Raw genomic sequence first — 26,046 nt, forward strand, 5'->3', positions numbered from 1 at the left:
TTAGGAACATCCGAGGACGAATGTTCTTAAGGAGGGGAGAATGTAATACCCGGCTAGAATCCGGCATCGGAATTCCTGTTGTTTGATGGAATCCGGGGTGTCGGAATTCTAAAAAGGGTAGGATTTATGTTTTTACTAGGTGTTATGATGTGTTTAAATGTTTTAAGGATAAGGGAAGTGAGTTTTGAGTTGAAATGACCTAAGGCAGTTGAGCCAAGTTCGGCCGCCGAAAGTAAGTTCGGCCGCCGAAAGTGTTTGGCTTCCGAAGGGAAGTTCGGCCCCCGAATGTTGCATGGTCTTGCATGTCATTGGGCAGCCGACGATGAGTTGGCCAGCCAAGCTGAGTCATGGCTTTTGACAGATGTTGGCCTCAGATTCTTGCCATGAATTAGCCACGTCTTCTATGACTCATCTGCAAGTGTTTTGAGCAGCTCATGCAGGAGTTTGCTCATTCACCAAGTTTTGAAGGGTTTGAAGCAAAAAGTGAGTTTGAGAGAGTTTGAGAGTGTGGGAAGAGGTGATTCGTTTTCCCTTGTTCAGAGTGTTTAGCTTCTTGCTACAGGAGGTAAGTGATGCACTTGAACATGTATATATGTTTCTGAGTTTATGGGGATAAAGGAAGGAGATGCATGCTTAGGGTATTAATGGTAGTTTTAAAGAGTTATGCATGTATACATGTTTATGTGTTATGTTTGATTTGTTGTTTGGGGTTATTAGCTAGTTTTGGACCCCTGTGATCATATACATGAGTATATGTATGTTGAGGAGGTGAAGTTTGCATGGTTTGAGAAATTGAAGGAAAGAAGGAGATGGTTTGCCGTTGAAACTGAGTTCTGGATGAACTCAGGTTCGGCAGCCGAAGGTTCATTCGGCCGCCGAACCTCTTGCATGGTGGCTTCGGCTGCCATAGTTTGCCCCCGCGAGCTTGTGCATGTTCGGCTCTGATTGGGGGATTCGGCCGCCGAAGGTGCCGCCGAAGGTTAGAGACTTTCGTCTCTGGAGTGCCTTGTGGCCTCCGAAACTTGCCCCCGAAAGGGTTCGGCCGCCGAACATAGAGATTCGGCCGCCGAAGGTGCTTGAGTTTCGTCTCTGGAGAGGACATTCGGCCGCCGAACCTGCCGCCGAAAGTGTTCTGTCCAGCTTTCTTTTGCTTGCTTTGCATGACTATTAGAGTGAGTGTAAGGGGATTCTTGGGGAGTTTAATAGAGTTGGTCATAAGCTTGTTTGGTCCCTCATTTGAGTCCATCTGTATAGGTACAGACCAGAGGAACCAGAGAGAGCAGCAGTGAGTACTGCTCCAGAGTTTCAGAACCTGCAGAGTCAGTTAATACAGTTAGCCCGAGGTGAGTGGAACTAAACTTAATGCTTTTTGAATTGATCAAAGACATGTTTTAGCATATCTCATGCATCATGATTATGCCATAAGTTGATTGCATTAGTATCCACGAATATGTTGCATTGCATTGTTATTTGATGATGTGAGTAAATGCTGAATGATCCAATAGTCACAGACAGGAAGACCAGGAGCCTTTGACTACGCCCTGGCACGTATAGCAAAGACCAGGAGCCTTTGACTACGCCCTGGCAGGTATATAGCAAAGTCCAGGAGCCTTTGACTACGCCCTGGCAATGGTAAGTTTACAGGTGTTATATACACATATACATATATGACAGGAAGACCAGGTGCTCGATTCTACGCCCTGGCACAGAGTTACTGGGACTATGTGGTGACAGGTTTACTCTTGATGTGGCTTGTCTGTGATATGGTGCATTCCATGAGATCATATTTTACTGAGATATTTTACTGTTCTACTCACTGGGCTATAGAGCTCATCCCACTCCCTTAATCCCAGTTTTGCAGGTTCAGTATTCAGTGTACAGTGTACAGGAAGGGACAGTCCAGCAGAGTACAGGAAAAGAGAAGAGATCTGTAATAGCTTAGAGTGGACATGTAATATTAAAGAGATGTAATAGTTGTTGCTTGACCTAGACCTAGTGATGTATGTTGTGTACATGATCTGTATATGTATATATGTTTTCCTGTATGTGAGAACCAGGCTTAACAGGTATGAGATGACCCATCTAGAGCAAGCTCTAGTCAGGGATACAGAGTACAGAGTACATGAGTACAGAGTACAGAGTACATGAGTACAGAGTACAGAGATAGTGCATGCACAGGTTAAGCCTTGGTTCAGAAAAGAGTTTTATTTTCACATAAAATGTATGATCATGTATGAGGTTTACAGGTACACAGAGAGTATAGCAGGCTTGCTACGGGTTCTGGCGGCCTTAAGCCGACCTGAATCCTAGCGCCGGTGACGGTCCATTTTGGGGTCGTTACAGATTCGCCTTTTTATGTAACAGCCCGGCCCCGTACGACCGGCCCTGTTACCGCTCACAGCCCGTTACACCTCCTGGGGGCGGCCACTGTGAGCAGCTCTTAACATCCCTTCACCCTCACGGGTTCCAGGCAGGATTTGTCCCTCGGGGGAGCCAATACGGCCCGCCCTAGCCCGAGTGGATTTGGCCCAAATTTCCCTTTGGAAATTAGGTCGCCTCCCCCACTGCTCGAACCCTTGACCTCCCACTTTAAGGGAATAGTCTGGTGAGAGTGAGTACCAATTCTTCTAGAAGAATTGGTACTCACTCTCACCAGACTATTCCCTTAAAGTGGGAGGTCAAGGGTTCGAGCAGTGGGGGAGGCGACCTAATTTCCAAAGGGAAATTTGGGCCAAATCCACTCGGGCTAGGGCGGGCCGTATTGGCTCCCCCGAGGGACAAATCCTGCCTGGAACCCGTGAGGGTGAAGGGATGTTAAGAGCTGCTCACAGTGGCCGCCCCCAGGAGGTGTAACGGGCTGTGAGCGGTAACAGGGCCGGTCGTACGGGGCCGGGCTGTTACATGGTCTATCCCATGGCAAGATTCTGAGGCCACCAGCTGTCCAAAACAGTGACTCAGCTAACTGGCCACCTCAGCTTCGGCTGCCCAATCGCATGCAAACTCATGCAACCTTCGGGGGCCGAACTTACCTTCGGAAACCAAACCTTGAGCACTTTCGGCGGCCGAACTTACCTTCGGCGGCCGAACCTGGCTCATCTGCCTTGGTTCATTGCAACTCACAACTTAGTTCCATTTACCTTAAAAACATTTAAACACATCAGAACACTTAGTAAAACATAAATCCTACCCTTTTTTAGAATTCCGACACCCCGAATTCCACCGGACAACAGGAATTCCGGTGCCGGATTCTAGCCGGGTATTACATTCTCCCCCCCTTAAGAACATTCGTCCTCGGATGTTCCTAAAACAAACAACAATCATAACAAAAGGAGGAAACGAACCTCAAAACAGATGTGGATACTGCTGGAGCATAGACTCCCGCGTCTCCCACGTGTACTCTTCTAGGTTATGGTGGTTCCACAAAACTTTCACCATCGGAATCTCCTTGTTCCTTAGCTGTCTGATCTGTGTGTCCAGAATCCGTACTGGCTGCTCTACATAAGTGAGATCCCCTAGAATCTCCACATCAGGCTCACTAATAACCTGATTCGGATCTGACACAAATTTCCGTAGCATAGAAACATGAAACACCGGGTGAATCCTCTCCATAGAAGTAGGTAAATCTAGCTTATATGATACATTTCCGATCCTCTGTAAAATCTCAAAGGGTCCAATGTATCGTGGAGCTAACTTACCTTTCTTCCCAAAACGAACCACTCCTTTCATTGGAGACACTTTTAGCAATACCCAGTCTCCTTCCTGAAATTCTAACAGTTTCCTGCGAATATCTGCGTAGCTTTTCTGTCTACTCTGTGCTATTCTAATCCTTTCTCTGATTACTGGCACTGTTCTACTGGTAATCTCTACCAACTCTGGTCCTGCAAGAGCTTTCTCTCCTACCTCTTCCCAGCAAACAGGGGATCTGCATTTCCTCCCATATAATGCTTCATAAGGAGCCATCCCAATGCTAGCATGATGACTGTTATTGTAGGCAAACTCCACCAAAGGTAGATGCTGCCTCCAAGAACCGCCAAAGTCTAACACACACATTCTGAGCATGTCCTCTATGGTCTGGATGGTCCTCTCTGACTGTCCATCAGTCTGTGGGTGGAAAGCAGTACTAAAATCTAATCTCGTGCCCATAGCACTCTGCAAACTTCGCCAGAATCTAGAGGTAAACTGAGGTCCTCTGTCTGAAACTATAGACACTGGGACTCCATGCAATCTCACTATCTCATCCAGATACACCTGTGCTAACTTATCTACAGAATAGTTACTCCTAACTGGAATGAAATGAGCAGATTTCGTGAGTCTGTCCACAATCACCCATATAGAGTCTATCCTGTTGGATGCTGCCGGTAAGCCCACGACGAAATCCATAGCTATGTTTTCCCATTTCCATTCTGGAATCGGCAGTGGGTTAAGCATTCCAGCCGGCTTCTGATGTTCTAACTTCACCCTTTGACAAGTCTCACAGGCTGTCACAAACTGCGCCACTTCCTTTTTCATGGCTGGCCACCAATACACTCTCTTTAGGTCTCGATACATCTTGGTGGCTCCTGGGTGAACACTATACCTTGCATCATGAGCTTCCCTCATAATGTCTTCCTTCAGACTGCTATTATCTGGTACACAAAGTCGACTTCCAAACCGAAGGATCCCTTTGCTGTCAAATCTGAACTCTGCATTGTTGCCTGACTGAACAGTCCTGGCAATTTTCATTAACTCAGGGTCCTCGTGCTGTCTCTGTGCTATCTGCTCCAGAAACACTAGTGTTACTCTCATCTGTGCTATCAACGCACCTGTACCAGACAACTCTAGCTGTAACCCCTCATCGATGAGCTTATAAAGCTCCATCACTACTGGTCTCCGCTCTACTGCTATATGAGATAAACTGCCTAGTGACTTTCGATTTAAGGCGTCTGCCACAACATTCGCCTTACCTGGATGATACTGGATCTTACAATCATAATCACTAAGCAATTCTACCCATCTTCTCTGCCTCATATTCAGTTCTCTCTGGCTCAAGATGTATTGTAAACTTTTATGATCAGTGAAGATCTCGCATCTAACCCCGTAGAGGTAATGCCTCCACATCTTGAGTGCAAAGATAACTGCTGCCATCTCAAGGTCATGGGTGGGGTAATTCAACTCGTGCTTCTTCAACTGTCTGGAAGCATAAGCAATCACCCTATCCTGCTGCATCAGAACACAACCCAATCCCACTCGAGATGCATCACAGAACACTGTGAAATCCTGGTCACTAACAGGCAGAGCTAGCACTGGTGCTGTAGTCAATCTTCTCTTGAGCTCCTCAAAGCTCTCTTCACACTGGTCTGACCAGATAAACTTCTGGTTCTTCTGAGTCAGTTTGGTCATAGGAGCTGCTATCTTCGAGAAGTCCTGTACGAACCTCCTGTAGTAACCTGCCAGTCCCAGAAAACTTTTAATCTCAGTCACTGTAGTGGGTCTGGGCCAGTTAGCTACAGCCTCTATCTTCTTGGGATCTACCTCAATCCCATCTGCTGATACCACATGTCCCAAGAAGGAAATGCTCCTCAACCAAAACTCACACTTAGAGAACTTGGCATACAAACCATGCTCTCTCAGTGTCTGCAAAACTATCCGCAGATGATGGGCATGCTCCTCTGCATTTCTGGAATACACTAAGATGTCATCAATAAAAACAATCACAAAGTGATCCAGAAACTCGCTGAAAACTCTATTCATGAGATCCATGAATGCTGCAGGAGCATTAGTCAACCCGAACGGCATTACTAAGAACTCATAGTGCCCATATCTGGTCCTGAATGCTGTCTTAGGCACATCTGCCTCTCTGACTCTCAACTGATGATATCCGGATCTCAGATCTATTTTAGAGAAACAACCTGCTCCAGCTAGCTGGTCAAACAGATCATCAATCCGCGGTAGAGGATACCTATTCTTGGTAGTGACCTTGTTTAACTGTCTGTAGTCAATACAAAGTCTGAGGGATCCATCCTTCTTTCTGACAAAAAGTACTGGAGCACCCCAAGGTGAGGTACTAGGGCGGATGAAACCCTTATCTACCAAGTCTTGTAATTGCTCTTTTAACTCTTTTAACTCTGCTGGCGCCATCCTGTAGGGAGGAATAGAGATAGGTCTGGTATCAGGCAGCAATTCTATTTCAAACTCTATCTCCCTACCAGGTGGTAGTCCTGACAAGTCGTCTGGAAAAACATCAAGAAACTCTCGAACTACTGGTACTGCGGCTGGTTCCCTAACCTGACTATCTAGCTCTCTCACATGAGCTAGAAACCCCTGACAACCCCTCCTAAGCAATCGACGAGCCTGAAGGGCTGAAATCATACCTCTGGGTGTACCTCTCCTGTCTCCTCTGAAGACACACTCTGACCCATCCTGGTCTCTGAGACTAACTATCATTTCTCTACAGTCCAAAGTAGCACTATATGCAGATAGCCAATCCATCCCTAGAATGACATCAAAATCTGTCAAGTCTAGAACCACAAGGTCAGCTGGAAGGCATCTACCCTCTAGGAATACTGGACTGAAATGACAGACTGACACTGCCACTGATGGGTCACATTTGGGTCCACTGACCCAGAGAGGATACTCTAACTCAGAACTGATCAAACCCAATCTCTCTATGGCTCTCGAAGCAACAAAGGAATGAGAAGCACCGGGGTCCATCAAAGCAGACACATCAGAACACCCAATGATGAGATTACCTGACACCACTGTGTTCGACATGTTAGCCTCCTCCTGAGTCATAGTGAAAATCCGTGCTGGGGCTACAGGATTTCCACCTCGGGAACCTGCTGCTGAAGTAGAGGCTGCCCCTCTCCCTCTACCTCTACCACTACTCTGAGGCATAGCTGAAGCTGCTGGCTGCCCTACTGGCTGAGCTACACTGCCTGAACTCATCTGCTGGGAAGGTGCCACAAAAGTCACCTGAGGACACTCTCGAGCAAAATGCCCTACCTGTCCACATCTGAAACAGGCTGACGATCCCAACTGACAAGCTCCTCTGTGTGGTCTCCCACATCTTCCACATACTGGAACAGCTGTGCCAGAGCTTGAGCCACTACCCATTCCCAGACCTGACTTGACTTTACTCCAGAACCTTTTCCTTGTTCCTCTCGCTCTATCCCATCTCTTACTGCCTGTAGAACCTGAACTGGGGGCCTTAGAACCCAAAGCCTGTGCCTTTGATTGTTTCTGAATATTGGCACTAGCTTCCATCTTTCTGGCTGCATCGATAATAGAGTGAAAACTCTCCTTTTCTGCTGGAAGAATCAAAGAAGAATACCTAGGATGAAGTCTCATGGTATATCTCCTCGCCTTCTTCTGATCAGTATCATAGGCCTGACCCACGTACTGAAGCAGATCTAGGAACTTATCTGTGAACTCATCAACAGTCATCTCATCTGTTTGTCTTAACTGTTCAAACTCAATGATCTTCATCTCCCTGGAACTAGCAGGAAAAGCCCACCCTGCAAACTCATTAGCAAACTCTCCCCACGACATACTGTTCATTCTGGGCTCTATATAGTTCTTAAACCATTCCCGAGCCTTCTTACACTTCAGTGTAAACCCTGCCATCTCAATGGCTCTACTATCGTCTGCACCCAACTCATCAGTGATCATCTTCACAAATCTCAGGTACTCAAATGGATCATCTCCTGTGTTAAACTTAGGAGCATCCAATTTAAGGTACTCAGTCATCTTCACCTTACTTCCAGATGAACTAGATGGAAAAATTTGGGCAACAGGGACTACTGGTTCTGTTTGTGGTGGTGGAGGTGCTGGTTCATTTATTTCTGGGTGTGCTGCACCTGGATGAATAGGGGAGGGTGGATACATAGGATATGGGGGATATGATGGGTAATAGTGAGGATATGCCATATATGGCATGTATGTAGGATATGGGTCAAAACGAGAGTATTCCGACATACCCTCCATCGGATACTCTGGATCCTGAAACAAGGATGGATAGCCATAACCTGAGGCCTGAACACCTCCCACAGATTCTCCCATACCTTCATCCATAGACGGATCAGTCTCCATAGCCTCCCTCTCTTCCTCTGATCTACCTCCTCTAACTATTCCTCTTCTGCTCTCGTCCACAGACCTTCTAGGGTCTATTGACATGCCTTCCCTGCTAGATCTTTGTGACCTTGCCCTTGGCAATACAGGAGGACGAGCAGCTACTCCCTCACTATCTGATGGGACTCCAGTCAATCGAGCTGATCGACGAGTTCCTCGCATCTTAACTCTGAAAACAACACATACTATAGCATATCAGCACACAAACTCATATTGTAATTATCAAAACACATGCATATGCATCTCATAACATCAGAAAGACAGGACTCAACATCCTATCCTCGTGGACATGATTCCTATTGTGCTTGACCAACTGTAACCTCTATGAGCCCGACACTCTCACTATAGGTCCGATCATGTGAACCTAGGGCTCTGATACCAATCTGTAACGACCCCAAAATGGACCGTCACCGGCGCTAGGATTCAGGTCGGCTTAAGGCCGCCAGAACCCGTAGCAAGCCTGCTATACTCTCTGTGTACCTGTAAATCTCATACATGATCATACATTTTATGTGAAAATAAAAACTCTTTTTCCTGATCCAAGGCTTAACCTGTGCATGCACTATCTCTGTCTGTACCCCTGACTAGAGCTGGCTCTAGATGGGTTATCTCATACCTGTTAAGCCTGTTTGTCACATACTCAGCAAAATATATACATAAACAGATCATGTACAAAAACCAAAGACGTACAACACAACTATGTCAAGCACAATCTAACGGTAAACACAACTAACACATCTCTTTAATATTACATGTCCACTCTAAGCTATTACAAGTTTCTTCTCTTATTTCTGAACTCTTCTGACCTTCCCCTGAACACTGTACACTGAAATCCTGCAAGACTGGGATTAAGGGAGTGGGATGAGCTCTATAGCCCAGTGAGTAGAACAATAAAATCAGTCATAACATATGATCTCATGGAATGCATCATAACACAGACATGCCACATCAAGAGTAAACCTGTCACCACATAGCCTCAGTAACTTCCGTGCCAGGGCGTAGAATCGAGCACCTGGTCTTCCTGTCATATATGTATATGTGTGTATAACACCTCTGTACTTACCGTTGCCAGGGCGTAGTCAAAGGCTCCTGGTCTTTACTATACCTGCCAGGGCGTAGTCAAAGGCTCCTGGTCTTAACTCAGAGACTATTGGATCATTCAGCATTTACTCACACCAACAATTAACAATGCAATGCAACATATGAGTGAATACTAATGCAATCAACCTATGGCATAAATATGATGCATGAGATATGCTAAAAGCAGTTTGTGGTTCAATTAAAAGTCATAAGTTTAGTTCCACTCACCTCTGGCTCTGGACTGACTCTGCAGATTCAGTAAACTCTGGAGCAGTACTCACTGCTGCTCTCTCTGGTTCCTCTGGTCTGTATAAATACATAAAGACTTAAATGAGGGACCAAACTACCTTAAACTAACTCTATTGAATTACCCAAGAAACCCCTTACTCTCACTCTAAAACTCATGCAACACATGCAAAAGAAAAGCTGGACAGAACACTTTCGGCGGCAGGTTCGGCGGCCGAATGTCCTCTCCAGAGATGAAACTCAAGCACCTTCGGCGGCACCTTCGGCGGCCGAATCCCCCAAACAGAGCCGAACATGTAAAAACACTCGGGGACAAGCTGTGGCAACCTAGCCACCATGCAGGAGGTTCGGCGGCCGAATGAACCTTCGGCTGCCGAACCTGAGTTCATCCAGAACTCAGCTTCAACGGCAAACCATCTCCTTCTTCCCTTTAACTACTCAAAACATGCATACTTCAACTATTCAACACACATATACTCAAGTATATGTTCACAGGGGTCCAAAACTAGCTAATAACCCCAAACACAAAACAAACATAACACATAAACATGTATACATGCATAAATCATCAAAACTACCATTAATAACCTAAGCATGCATCTCTAACCAAACCTCTACAAAACTTCTGTAAAACCTTACAATAAGTTCAAGATCTTCACTTACCTTCTGTAACCAAGAAGATGAACGATCTGAACAAAGAAAAATGGCTCAATCTCTCTTCAAACTCACTAAACTCAAAACCTTGCTTTTACACTTCAAAACCTCCAAAACCTTTGAACACTTAACCAAAATCCTTGCATGAACAGCCTAAGCACTTGCAGATGAGTCATAAGAGGCGTGGTCTATCCCATGGCAAGATTCTGAGGCCACCAGCTGTCCAAAACAGTGACTCAGCTAACTGGCCACCTCAGCTTCGGCTGCCCAATCGCATGCAAACTCATGCAACCTTCGGGGGCCGAACTTACCTTCGGAAACCAAACCTTGAGCACTTTCGGCGGCCGAACTTACCTTCGGCGGCCGAACCTGGCTCATCTGCCTTGGTTCATTGCAACTCACAACTTAGTTCCATTTACCTTAAAAACATTTAAACACATCAGAACACTTAGTAAAACATAAATCCTACCCTTTTTTAGAATTCCGACACCCCGAATTCCACCGGACAACAGGAATTCCGGTGCCGGATTCTAGCCGGGTATTACATTCTCCCCCCCTTAAGAACATTCGTCCTCGGATGTTCCTAAAACAAACAACAATCATAACAAAAGAAGGAAACGAACCTCAAAACAGATGTGGATACTGCTGGAGCATAGACTCCCGCGTCTCCCACGTGTACTCTTCTAGGTTATGGTGGTTCCACAAAACTTTCACCATCGGAATCTCCTTGTTCCTTAGCTGTCTGATCTGTGTGTCCAAAATCCGTACTGGCTGCTCTACATAAGTGAGATCCCCTAGAATCTCCACATCAGGCTCACTAATAACCTGATTCGGATCTGACACAAATTTCCGTAGCATAGAAACATGAAACACCGGGTGAATCCTCTCCATAGAAGTAGGTAAATCTAGCTTATATGATACATTTCCGATCCTCTGTAAAATCTCAAAGGGTCCAATGTATCGTGGAGCTAACTTACCTTTCTTCCCAAAACGAACCACTCCTTTCATTGGAGACACTTTTAGCAATACCCAGTCTCCTTCCTGAAATTCTAACAGTTTCCTGCGAATATCTGCGTAGCTTTTCTGTCTACTCTGTGCTATTCTAATCCTTTCTCTGATTACTGGCACTGTTCTACTGGTAATCTCTACCAACTCTGGTCCTGCAAGAGCTTTCTCTCCTACCTCTTCCCAGCAAACAGGGGATCTGCATTTCCTCCCATATAATGCTTCATAAGGAGCCATCCCAATGCTAGCATGATGACTGTTATTGTAGGCAAACTCCACCAAAGGTAGATGCTGCCTCCAAGAACCGCCAAAGTCTAACACACACATTCTGAGCATGTCCTCTATGGTCTGGATGGTCCTCTCTGACTGTCCATCAGTCTGTGGGTGGAAAGCAGTACTAAAATCTAATCTCGTGCCCATAGCACTCTGCAAACTTCGCCAGAATCTAGAGGTAAACTGAGGTCCTCTGTCTGAAACTATAGACACTGGGACTCCATGCAATCTCACTATCTCATCCAGATACACCTGTGCTAACTTATCTACAGAATAGTTACTCCTAACTGGAATGAAATGAGCAGATTTCGTGAGTCTGTCCACAATCACCCATATAGAGTCTATCCTGTTGGATGCTGCCGGTAAGCCCACGACGAAATCCATAGCTATGTTTTCCCATTTCCATTCTGGAATCGGCAGTGGGTTAAGCATTCCAGCCGGCTTCTGATGTTCTAACTTCACCCTTTGACAAGTCTCACAGGCTGTCACAAACTGCGCCACTTCCTTTTTCATGGCTGGCCACCAATACACTCTCTTTAGGTCTCGATACATCTTGGTGGCTCCTGGGTGAACACTATACCTTGCATCATGAGCTTCCCTCATAATGTCTTCCTTCAGACTGCTATTATCTGGTACACAAAGTCGACTTCCAAACCGAAGGATCCCTTTGCTGTCAAATCTGAACTCTGCATTGTTGCCTGACTGAACAGTCCTGGCAATTTTCATTAACTCAGGGTCCTCGTGCTGTCTCTGTGCTATCTGCTCCAGAAACACTAGTGTTACTCTCATCTGTGCTATCAACGCACCTGTACCAGACAACTCTAGCTGTAACCCCTCATCGATGAGCTTATAAAGCTCCATCACTACTGGTCTCCGCTCTACTGCTATATGAGATAAACTGCCTAGTGACTTTCGATTTAAGGCGTCTGCCACAACATTCGCCTTACCTGGATGATACTGGATCTTACAATCATAATCACTAAGCAATTCTACCCATCTTCTCTGCCTCATATTCAGTTCTCTCTGGCTCAAGATGTATTGTAAACTTTTATGATCAGTGAAGATCTCGCATCTAACCCCGTAGAGGTAATGCCTCCACATCTTGAGTGCAAAGATAACTGCTGCCATCTCAAGGTCATGGGTGGGGTAATTCAACTCGTGCTTCTTCAACTGTCTGGAAGCATAAGCAATCACCCTATCCTGCTGCATCAGAACACAACCCAATCCCACTCGAGATGCATCACAGAACACTGTGAAATCCTGGTCACTAACAGGCAGAGCTAGCACTGGTGCTGTAGTCAATCTTCTCTTGAGCTCCTCAAAGCTCTCTTCACACTGGTCTGACCAGATAAACTTCTGGTTCTTCTGAGTCAGTTTGGTCATAGGAGCTGCTATCTTCGAGAAGTCCTGTACGAACCTCCTGTAGTAACCTGCCAGTCCCAGAAAACTTTTAATCTCAGTCACTGTAGTGGGTCTGGGCCAGTTAGCTACAGCCTCTATCTTCTTGGGATCTACCTCAATCCCATCTGCTGATACCACATGTCCCAAGAAGGAAATGCTCCTCAACCAAAACTCACACTTAGAGAACTTGGCATACAAACCATGCTCTCTCAGTGTCTGCAAAACTATCCGCAGATGATGGGCATGCTCCTCTGCATTTCTGGAATACACTAAGATGTCATCAATAAAAACAATCACAAAGTGATCCAGAAACTCGCTGAAAACTCTATTCATGAGATCCATGAATGCTGCAGGAGCATTAGTCAACCCGAACGGCATTACTAAGAACTCATAGTGCCCATATCTGGTCCTGAATGCTGTCTTAGGCACATCTGCCTCTCTGACTCTCAACTGATGATATCCGGATCTCAGATCTATTTTAGAGAAACAACCTGCTCCAGCTAGCTGGTCAAACAGATCATCAATCCGCGGTAGAGGATACCTATTCTTGGTAGTGACCTTGTTTAACTGTCTGTAGTCAATACAAAGTCTGAGGGATCCATCCTTCTTTCTGACAAAAAGTACTGGAGCACCCCAAGGTGAGGTACTAGGGCGGATGAAACCCTTATCTACCAAGTCTTGTAATTGCTCTTTTAACTCTTTTAACTCTGCTGGCGCCATCCTGTAGGGAGGAATAGAGATAGGTCTGGTATCAGGCAGCAATTCTATTTCAAACTCTATCTCCCTACCAGGTGGTAGTCCTGACAAGTCGTCTGGAAAAACATCAAGAAACTCTCGAACTACTGGTACTGCGGCTGGTTCCCTAACCTGACTATCTAGCTCTCTCACATGAGCTAGAAACCCCTGACAACCCCTCCTAAGCAATCGACGAGCCTGAAGGGCTGAAATCATACCTCTGGGTGTACCTCTCCTGTCTCCTCTGAAGACACACTCTGACCCATCCTGGTCTCTGAGACTAACTATCATTTCTCTACAGTCCAAAGTAGCACTATATGCAGATAGCCAATCCATCCCTAGAATGACATCAAAATCTGTCAAGTCTAGAACCACAAGGTCAGCTGGAAGGCATCTACCCTCTAGGAATACTGGACTGAAATGACAGACTGACACTGCCACTGATGGGTCACATTTGGGTCCACTGACCCAGAGAGGATACTCTAACTCAGAACTGATCAAACCCAATCTCTCTATGGCTCTCGAAGCAACAAAGGAATGAGAAGCACCGGGGTCCATCAAAGCAGACACATCAGAACACCCAATGATGAGATTACCTGACACCACTGTGTTCGACATGTTAGCCTCCTCCTGAGTCATAGTGAAAATCCGTGCTGGGGCTACAGGATTTCCACCTCGGGAACCTGCTGCTGAAGTAGAGGCTGCCCCTCTCCCTCTACCTCTACCACTACTCTGAGGCATAGCTGAAGCTGCTGGCTGCCCTACTGGCTGAGCTACACTGCCTGAACTCATCTGCTGGGAAGGTGCCACAAAAGTCACCTGAGGACACTCTCGAGCAAAATGCCCTACCTGTCCACATCTGAAACAGGCTGACGATCCCAACTGACAAGCTCCTCTGTGTGGTCTCCCACATCTTCCACATACTGGAACAGCTGTGCCAGAGCTTGAGCCACTACCCATTCCCAGACCTGACTTGACTTTACTCCAGAACCTTTTCCTTGTTCCTCTCGCTCTATCCCATCTCTTACTGCCTGTAGAACCTGAACTGGGGGCCTTAGAACCCAAAGCCTGTGCCTTTGATTGTTTCTGAATATTGGCACTAGCTTCCATCTTTCTGGCTGCATCGATAATAGAGTGAAAACTCTCCTTTTCTGCTGGAAGAATCAAAGAAGAATACCTAGGATGAAGTCTCATGGTATATCTCCTCGCCTTCTTCTGATCAGTATCATAGGCCTGACCCACGTACTGAAGCAGATCTAGGAACTTATCTGTGAACTCATCAACAGTCATCTCATCTGTTTGTCTTAACTGTTCAAACTCAATGATCTTCATCTCCCTGGAACTAGCAGGAAAAGCCCACCCTGCAAACTCATTAGCAAACTCTCCCCACGACATACTGTTCATTCTGGGCTCTATATAGTTCTTAAACCATTCCCGAGCCTTCTTACACTTCAGTGTAAACCCTGCCATCTCAATGGCTCTACTATCGTCTGCACCCAACTCATCAGTGATCATCTTCACAAATCTCAGGTACTCAAATGGATCATCTCCTGTGTTAAACTTAGGAGCATCCAATTTAAGGTACTCAGTCATCTTCACCTTACTTCCAGATGAACTAGATGGAAAAATTTGGGCAACAGGGACTACTGGTTCTGTTTGTGGTGGTGGAGGTGCTGGTTCATTTATTTCTGGGTGTGCTGCACCTGGATGAATAGGGGAGGGTGGATACATAGGATATGGGGGATATGATGGGTAATAGTGAGGATATGCCATATATGGCATGTATGTAGGATATGGGTCAAAACGAGAGTATTCCGACATACCCTCCATCGGATACTCTGGATCCTGAAACAAGGATGGATAGCCATAACCTGAGGCCTGAACACCTCCCACAGATTCTCCCATACCTTCATCCATAGACGGATCAGTCTCCATAGCCTCCCTCTCTTCCTCTGATCTACCTCCTCTAACTATTCCTCTTCTGCTCTCGTCCACAGACCTTCTAGGGTCTATTGACATGCCTTCCCTGCTAGATCTTTGTGACCTTGCCCTTGGCAATACAGGAGGACGAGCAGCTACTCCCTCACTATCTGATGGGACTCCAGTCAATCGAGCTGATCGACGAGTTCCTCGCATCTTAACTCTGAAAACAACACATACTATAGCATATCAGCACACAAACTCATATTGTAATTATCAAAACACATGCATATGCATCTCATAACATCAGAAAGACAGGACTCAACATCCTATCCTCGTGGACATGATTCCTATTGTGCTTGACCAACTGTAACCTCTATGAGCCCGACACTCTCACTATAGGTCCGATCATGTGAACCTAGGGCTCTGATACCAATCTGTAACGACCCCAAAATGGACCGTCACCGGCGCTAGGATTCAGGTCGGCTTAAGGCCGCCAGAACCCATAGCAAGCCTGCTATACTCTCTGTGTACCTGTAAATCTCATACATGATCATACATTTTATGTGAAAATAAAAACTCTTTTTCCTGATCCAAGGCTTAACCTGTGCATGCACTATCTCTGTCTGTACCCCTGACTAGAGCTGGCTCTAGATGGGTTATCTCATACCTGTTAAGCCTGGTTTTTCACATACTCAGCAAAATATATACATAAACAGATCATGTACAAAAACCAAAGACGTACAACACAACTATGTCAAGCACAATCTAACGGTAAACACAACTAACACATCTCTTTAATATTACATGTCCACTCTAAGCTATTACAAGTTTCTTCTCTTATTTATGAACTCTTCTGACCTTCCCCTGAACACTGTACACTGAAATCCTGCAAGACTGGGATTAAGGGAGTGGGATGAGCTCTATAGCCCAGTGAGTAGAACAATAAAATCATTCATAACATATGATCTCATGGAATGCATCATAACACAGACATGCCACATCAAGAGTAAACCTGTCACCACATAGCCTCAGTAACTTCCGTGCCAGGGCGTAGAATCGAGCACCTGGTCTTCCTGTCATATATGTATATGTGTGTATAACACCTCTGTACTTACCGTTGCCAGGGCGTAGTCAAAGGCTCCTGGTCTTTACTATACCTGCCAGGGCGTAGTCAAAGGCTCCTGGTCTTAACTCAGAGACTATTGGATCATTCAGCATTTACTCACACCAACAATTAACAATGCAATGCAACATATGAGTGAATACTAATGCAATCAACCTATGGCATAAATATGATGCATGAGATATGCTAAAAGCAGTTTGTGGTTCAATTAAAAGTCATAAGTTTAGTTCCACTCACCTCTGGCTCTGGACTGACTCTGCAGATTCAGTAAACTCTGGAGCAGTACTCACTGCTGCTCTCTCTGGTTCCTCTGGTCTGTATAAATACATAAAGACTTAAATGAGGGACCAAACTACCTTAAACTAACTCTATTGAATTACCCAAGAAACCCCTTACTCTCACTCTAAAACTCATGCAACACATGCAAAAGAAAAGCTGGATAGAACACTTTCGGCGGCAGGTTCGGCGGCCGAATGTCCTCTCCAGAGATGAAACTCAAGCACCTTCGGCGGCACCTTCGGCAGCCGAATCCCCCAAACAGAGCCGAATATGTAAAAACACTCGGGGACAAGCTGTGGCAACCTAGCCACCATGCAGGAGGTTCGGCGGCCGAATGAACCTTCGGCTGCCGAACCTGAGTTCATCCAGAACTCAGCTTCAACGGCAAACCATCTCCTTCTTCCCTTTAACTACTCAAAACATGCATACTTCAACTATTCAACACACATATACTCAAGTATATGTTCACAGGGGTCCAAAACTAGCTAATAACCCCAAACACAAAACAAACATAACACATAAACATGTATACATGCATAAATCATCAAAACTACCATTAATAACCTAAGCATGCATCTCTAACCAAACCTCTACAAAACTTCTGTAAAACCTTACAATAAGTTCAAGATCTTCACTTACCTTCTGTAACCAAGAAGATGAACGATCTGAACAAAGAAAAATGGCTCAATCTCTCTTCAAACTCACTAAACTCAAAACCTTGCTTTTACACTTCAAAACCTCCAAAACCTTTGAACACTTAACCAAAATCCTTGCATGAACAGCCTAAGCACTTGCAGATGAGTCATAAGAGGCGTGGTCTATCCCATGGCAAGATTCTGAGGCCACCAGCTGTCCAAAACAGTGACTCAGCTAACTGGCCACCTCAGCTTCGGCTGCCCAATCGCATGCAAACTCATGCAACCTTCGGGGGCCGAACTTACCTTCGGAAACCAAACCTTGAGCACTTTCGGCGGCCGAACTTACCTTCGGCGGCCGAACCTGGCTCATCTGCCTTGGTTCATTGCAACTCACAACTTAGTTCCATTTACCTTAAAAACATTTAAACACATCAGAACACTTAGTAAAACATAAATCCTACCCTTTTTTAGAATTCCGACACCCCGAATTCCACCGGACAACAGGAATTCCAGTGCCGGATTCTAGCCGGGTATTACACTTGCTCTGCAGGAGAGAGGCATGCGCGCGGATGGCACAGAAAGGGAAAGAGACGCGCGGATCAGGCTTTTCAGAAGAGGTAGGCGCGCAGATGCTTCTGAATAGGAAGTATTTGCTGTCCAAACTTCCTATTTAGATGGAGCCTCTATTGAATTATGAATCTGGACTGTATGAAGGCCAAGTGCATAGAGATCTCCTTCCTGAATAGGGAGTGGCGCGCAGATTGTGTTGCAAGAGGCAAGTGGTGCGCAGTCATTGAATGCAGAAGGGAAAGTGGATCTGCCAAGTCTTTCCTTTTTAGGTGGAGCCTTCGTTTGAATTTTAAACGTTGAACGCAGAAGAGGCAAGTGTGCCTTCATGAGATCTCGCTGCCTAAATTGGATGATATGACTGCTGCAGTATGTGCACATCTTTGAATAAGGAAAGAAATATCTGCGATTTGAATTTTAAATAATCCTCTGACCGAGCTTTCCTTATTTGCTTTTGCCTCTGCACTTTCCTCATTTGAAGACTTTCCTTTTCTGAAAACTTGCCTTATTTGAAGACTTTCCTTTCTTGGCACACGTTCTAAACAAGGCAGGAAGGATTCTGCAGTTCGAATTTCGGACAGTTTGCTGGCTGCGCTCTTTGACTCTTTCCTTGTTTGGCACTTTCCATATATGAAACTTTCCTTATTTGGAACTTTCCATATATGAAAACTTTCCTTTTCTGGAACTTTCCATATTTGGCACTTTTTGGCAGTTTTAACCACATTTTCTCCAGAATGTCTTTTCACACCTAGTTTCTGTAGAACATGAACAAAACAACCAAATTAGGCAGAAACTGTGCAAATAAACATCATTAAGATCATGATAATATGGCCTAAAATGCGCTCTGTCATTCACCAAACTCAACCTGTACATACACTATTCATAATCATAAACATTAACCCCACCTTAGAGCCCTCATCAATGCTCCAATGGGGTGACATAACATGTATTAAGTTTGGTTTACATAAACATTATTAAAATCATGTACTCAAAGGGATTAACAACATATTAGGTCCAAGCACAATTCTATCCTCTGAAACACCATTACATTACATAACTGTTTAATACCATTCAATACATTACTATACTAACATTTACAATTCAATATTTATCATGTCCACCACTAGCTATTACATAACACTCCTCTGGACTAGCCCGTACCTGCAAACCTGGGGTTAAGGGAGTGGGGTGAGCTACTAGAGCCCAATGAGCAGAATAATAAAACATTATATTTAAAACATATGTTATCATGGAATGCATCACATCACAAACATTTCACATCAAGGATGGACTTGTCACCAATAGTCCTCTACATATTCCAATCATGCCAGGGGCGTAGTGCAGGCCACACCTGGTCTTTCTCTTACACATAACATATCATACATATCCAATTGTGCCGGGGGCATAGTGCAGGCCACACCCGGTCTTTCTCTTACATTGTGCCAAGGGCGTAGTGCAGGCACGTCTGGACTTCCATATCATACATATCATATCTCATCATATTGAGGACTAATGGATCATTCAACATCCATCCACATCAACATCATAAAATGCAATGCAACATATTCGTGAATTCTAATACAAGCAACCTAATATATCTCATGGCATTCGTGATGCGTGAATCATGCTAAAACTTTCATTAATTGCTTTGAAACATAAGGAGTTATTCCACTTGTAATACCCGGCTAAATCAGACATCGGAATTCTTACCGTCCGGTAGAATTCGAGGATGTCAGAGGTTTCTAGAAGGGTAAGAGAAAGATTTTCTAAAATATTTTTAAGTGTTTTAAAGGTTTAAAGTGAAATAGGATTGAGTTTTGAAGAGAAAAGACTACAGGGACAAAGGCTAGGTTCGGCCGCCGAAGGTAAGTTCGACCGTCGAAAGTGCTTCAGATTCGGCCCCCGAAGTTTAAGTTTGGCCGCCGAACGTTGCATGATTTTGCACGCGATTCGGCTGCCGAAGCTGAAGCAGTCAGTCACCTATGCACCTTCAGTCGGTGAATTGGACAGGTGTTGACTCCATATCATAGCCTGAGGATAGGCCACGTCTCCCATGAGTCATCTGCAGGGTTTTATCAACCCATACACAGGTTTGAGTGTTTTAGTGTGGTTTTGAAGGTTTTTAGCTAAAAAGAGAGGTTTGATGGTTTGGAAAGATTGAAGGGGAGTTGGTCCATAGTTCAACGTTCAGGTTGTTCCTCTTCTGGTTTCAAGAGGTAAGGGAAGTTTTTAAACTTGTTTTAATGAGTTTATACAGGTTTTTTGGAAGTTAAGGGTAGAGTTGCATATATAGGTTGTAAAGTTGAGTTTTTGATGTTTTAATGGTGTAAGCATGATTATGTGTATGTTTGTTGTTTGTGTTGGGGTTGTTAGGTAGTTTTAGACCCCTTTGAGCATATACTTAAGTATATAAGAGTTGAGGGTGGAGTTATGCATGTTTTGAGAGTTAGAAGTGGGTGAAGGAGGGAGATTGCCGTCGGGGCTGAGTTCTGGATGAACTCAGGTTCGGCAGCTGAAGGAGCATTTGGCCGCCGAACCCCTTGCATGGTGGCTTAGGCTGCCACAGCTTGCCCCCGAGTGTTTTTGAGGTTCGGCTCTGTTTGGAGGATTCGGCCGCCGAAGGTGCCGCCGAAGGTTAGAGACTTTCGTCTCTGGAGTGTGTTTCAACCCCCGAACCTTGCCTCCGAAAGGGTTCGACTGCCGAAAGTGGAGATTCGGCCGCCGAAAGTGCATGAGTTTCAGCTCTGGAGAGGACATTCGGCCGCCGAACCTGCCGCCGAAAGTGTCTTGTTCAGCCTTCCTTTGCTTGTTTTGCATGCATACTTTGAGGTGTTTTAGAGGGGTTTTGGGGAGTTGTTTAAGAATTTATTTTGAGTTGTTTAGAGTATGTTTGGTACCTCAGTTGAGTCCACCTGTGTAGGTTTGGACCGAGGAACCGAGGAGGCTCAGAGATAGAGTTGGCCTAGAGTTGGCCCAGAGTTAGCCACTGCTTGGCTAGAGGTGAGTGGAACTAAACTTAATATTTTAATATGAGAAATAATATATTTTAGCATGTTCCATGCATCATAAATGCCATGTTTACAGTAGGTTGTTGAGAATTGCATTAGAATCACGAATATGGTGCATTGCATTCTATGATGAGTAATGAGGTGGATGAATGTTGAATGATCCATTAGCCCTTAGTTTGGTATGTGATGATATGGCATCATATGACTTGTAAGGCATAGAGCACAAAAGTCCAGGAGAGGCCTAATCGCCCCTGGCATAGAGTGAAAGAAAAAAAAAAAGTCCAGGCGAGGCCTAATCGCCCCTGGCATAGAGCTAAGGAAGTCCAGGTGAAGCCTAATCGCCCCTGGCATAGAGTTACTTGAAGTCCAGGTGAGGCCTTATCGCCCCTGGCATAGAGCATCATTGTCTTGTTATGAGATGAAATTGGGTGTAAAGGGCTAATGGTGACAAATTCATCCTTGATGTGATTAGTTGTGATGTGATGTGATGCATTCCATGAGAGCATATATTTTATGACCTGTTTTATTGTTCCTACTCACTGGGCTATAGAGCTCATCCCTCTCCCCTAACCCCAGTTTTTCAGGGCCAGAGATAGCCAGAAGGAGTGAGTCTCAGAAGAGTGTCAGATATGGTTTGCATGTGTAATAGTATAGTGGACATGATGTAAGTTAAAAGAGATGTATATAGAATGATGTAATAGATAGTAAGTTGGAATGTTTATGGTTTAATATGTGCTATGCCCAGTGTATGGTTAATCCCAGACGTATGTATGTTTCCTGTTTTACATTTCTTAATGAGAAATGTGCGGAATCAGGCTTAATGTATGTCTTGTTTGATGAGGTTCCAGTGAAAGTAATTTGGGAAGAAAGGGTTTCATTCCCTTGACCCACAGCGAGCAGGATCACTGGTATAGGCCCTGAGGGCTGTTTCAGATTTGTATATCTGAATGTGAGTGATTAAGCCTGATGTTTTTACAGGATTATTTTTTTTTTTGATCATGTATGGGATTTATCAGGTACACAGAGTTCAGGATAGGCTTACTACGGGTCCCGGCAGCCTTAAGCCGATCTGGATCCTAGTGCCAATGATGGTTCGGGCCGTTACAAAGGGGTACCGGTTTTCGAGTCGTTACAGATTGGTATCAGAGCATAGGGCCTCTAGAGTACGATGTGTTGGGCAAAGTTGCTCAAAGATTAGAGTTGGTTCACATCGGAAAGAGGTTGTGTTAGAAGGGCAAGCACAATAGGGAATCATGTCCACTAAGATAAGAGAGAATTTTTGCATGATGATGTGTAATGCCATGTCATAATTTTATGCATGTGCATTTATTTATATGTTATTTATTTGTTGTAGGTTCATGTACTTTGATATGAACCGCATGATTGCTAATGCTTGTTTGTTTGTGTGTTGTTTTCCAGAGAGAGAGTTAGGATACGAGGAGCTCGTTGATCTGTACGATTGACTGGAACTCCACCAGAGTGCGAAGATATGGATGCTCAATCTCCTGTTTTGTCAAGAGACCTTTCAGGTGAATCGAGCAGAGAAGTTATATCAAGGGATCCTATAAGGTCTTCTGATGAGAGTAGAAGAGGAATGGTTCAGAGTGGGGTGTCAGTGGAAATGAGAGAATCAGTAAGGAATGAACAAAGGAGAGATGCTAGTTTGAATACGGATGTCAGGCAGGGATATGAGAGAGTTTTATGAAGGCACTCAGGTCTCAGGTTTTGTTCCACCCCAGTATCCATCCCATCCACAAGGGCCAGGGTATCCGATGGGAGGTACTTCGGATTTCTTTAGTTATCCCCCATATCCTACCTTTATGCCCTATCCTTCCTTTTACCCGCCATATCCACAGTATCCTATGTTTCCACCCTCACCCTATTTCTCAGATCTAGTGAACCCTAGTCCAGAAAATGATGCACCTCTTACCCCACCAGTAGAACCAGTAGTTTAAGAAATTCAAACATCTAAACTTAGCTCGTCAGTGGAGGGTAAAGTAAAGATGATAGATTACCTGAAGTTAGATGGCCCTAGGTTTGAAACAGGTGATGACCCTTTTGAGTATCTCAAAACAGTAAAGATGATAACAAATGAGTTGGGAGTAAGTGATAGTAGAGCCATTCAGATGGCAGGGTTTACATTGAAGTATCGAAAAGCAAAAGAATGGTTTAAACACTATGTGGACTCAAGGCTGGAGAGCTTATCCTGGGATCAGTTTGCCAATGAATTTGCAGGATGGGCTTTTTCAGAAAGTTCAAGGGAATTGAAAATGATCGAGTTTGAACAACTAAGACAGACTGAAAAGATGAGTGTAGATGAGTGTAGATGAGTACACAGATAAGTTCCTTGAGTTGCTCCAGTATGTAGGGCAAGTTTGTGATACAGATCAGAAGAAAGCTAGGAGATATACCATGAGATTGCATCCTAGGTATTCTTCCCTGATTTTAGCTGCAGAGAAGGAGAGTTTCCACTCCATAGTGGATGCAGCTAAAAAGATGGAGGCTAGTGCCATCATTGAAGGATCAATTAAACAACAGATGGCACAATCCTCGGGTTCTAAAACTCAAGAAATAGAGAATGTTGATCAATCCCCTTTAGAAGAGGCTGTTGTAAAGAATAAAAAGGGGGGCAGATGTAACAGCCCGGAAACCGAACTGCTACCGGCACTGGGATCCAGATCGACTTAAGGTCGCCGGGACCCATAGTAAGCCTACTATACTGTCTGTGTACCTGTGACATCCCATACATGATCATACATTTTCTGTAAAAACATAAAACTTTTCTTCATTCCACGGCTTAACCTGTGCATGCACTATCTCTGTTCTAAAACAATCCCTACTAGAGCTCCTCATTGCTCTAAGCGGATAAAACTCATACTGTTAAGCCTGGTTTTCTCATCAAAATACAATGAAAATATGTAAACATAAACTGATCATGTGTATACACAAGGGATTACAACTCTTATAAGTCAAGCACAAGTCTATACACTGTACACTATCTCTTTACAATACATGTCCACACTAGCTATTACAATACTCTTCTTCTTCCATACCCTACTGGACTCCCTCTGGACTCTGAACCTGCACAACTGGGGTTACGGGAGAGGGATGAGCTATACAAGCCCAATGAGTAGAACTATAAAACATGGTATTAAAACATGATCTCATGGAATGCACCACATCACAGACATTTCATCTCAAGGACAGACATGACCACCAAAATTCCCTCTGGGAGGATGCCTGGCCTAACCAGGTCTTACAACCTCAATTTGCCTGGCCCGGCCAGGTCTTACAAACTCTGCTCGCCTGGCCCAGCCAGGTCTTACGATAATCTGCTGCTTGGCCTAGCCAGGTCTTACCTACAAAAGGCTGCCTAGCCCGGCCAGGTCTTACACAGAGCTCGGGCTATTGGGGTTGCCTTGGTCTATCCATCTCATCATATACATCGTATTATGCAATGCAATGTGCCATATTCGTGAAACTAGTGCAATCAACCTACTAGAATCATCATGATGCATGAAGTATGCTAAAAGCAGTTTAGTTCTGAAAAGAGAAGTTCCACTCACCTCTGGTAGACTCTGAACTAACTCTGCAGGTTCTGCTGCAGTACTCACTGCTGACCTCCCTGATTCCTCTGGTCCGTACCTACACAGGTGGACTCAAATGAGGGACCAAACTAACTCAAGAACATCTCTAAGAAACTCCCCAAAAACCCTCTAAAAGATCCTAAAACAATCACATAAAACATACAAAAGAAGGCTGGACAGGGCACTTTCGGCGGCAGGTTCGGCGGCCGAAACCCCCCTCCAGAGACGAAACTCATGCATGTTCGGCGGCACCTTCGGCGGCCGAAAGTCTCGTCCAGAGATGAAACTCATGCACTTTCGGCAGCCGAACTTCATCTTTCGGCGGCCGAAAACCCCTTTCCAAACCGAAAGCCTAGCCTTCGGGGGCAACCTTTGGCAGCCGAAACTGCCTCCACAAGGGGTTCGGCGGCCGAACCTCCCTTCGGCGGCCGAACCTGGTTTTGCCCAGTGGACAGAACCCTGCTCTGTTTCATGCAAACTCACCCAAAAATTTACCCAACATGCATATCAACTACTCCCAACTAGCACATACCATATAATATGCATAAAGAGGTCCAAAACTATCCTAAAACCTCAAACAAACACATCAAACAACACTTAACATGCTTGAACACAAACATCTCCCAAAAACCTCCCTTAAACCTAATCATGCATACTACCCATCCAACTCCCATAAAACCTTCAAAAACCAACAAAGAAGTTCAGGATCAACCCTTACCTCCTTAAGAACTTGAGGATGAGTGTAACGACCCGAAAATCCGGACCGCTACCGGCGCTAGGATCCAGATCGGCTTAAGGCCGCCGGGACCCGTAGCAAGCCTAACATACATCCTGTGAACCTGTTTAATCCCATACATGATCAACAATATCCATAAAAATTTAAAAATTTCTTTTTCTCATATACCAAACTCAACCTGTGCATGCACTATACATAGCATAAACATAGACATTAATCCCTCTGTGGGATTTCATCATTTCCCCAATGGGAGACATAACCTGTTGAGTTGGTTTACATAGGCATCATAACATAACTAAGATCATGTATAAAAGGGATAACAATAACAATAGGGTCAAGCACAACTTCTAATCCTCAATATCATTATACATATCATAACTATTCAACTTTACATCATTTCACAATTTATCATGTCCACTTTCTAACTATTACATATACATGACTTCATTACTCTTGCTGACCTCCTGGTCTACCCTGTACCTACAAATCTGGGGGATAAGGGAGAGGGGTGAGCTACTAAAGCCCAGTGAGCAGAATAATAAAATATTTAAAACATATGATAACATGAAATGTATCACATCACAGCTAATCATATCAAGGATGAATTTGTCACCTATAGTCCCCTACATAGTCCAACTGTGCCAGGAGCGTAGAATGGGCCTCACTGGTCTTTCTCTTACATAAC

The sequence above is a fragment of the Manihot esculenta genome, chromosome 14 (assembly GCF_001659605.2).
Source record: "Manihot esculenta cultivar AM560-2 chromosome 14, M.esculenta_v8, whole genome shotgun sequence".
Classification (NCBI taxonomy): Eukaryota; Viridiplantae; Streptophyta; class Magnoliopsida; order Malpighiales; family Euphorbiaceae; genus Manihot; species Manihot esculenta.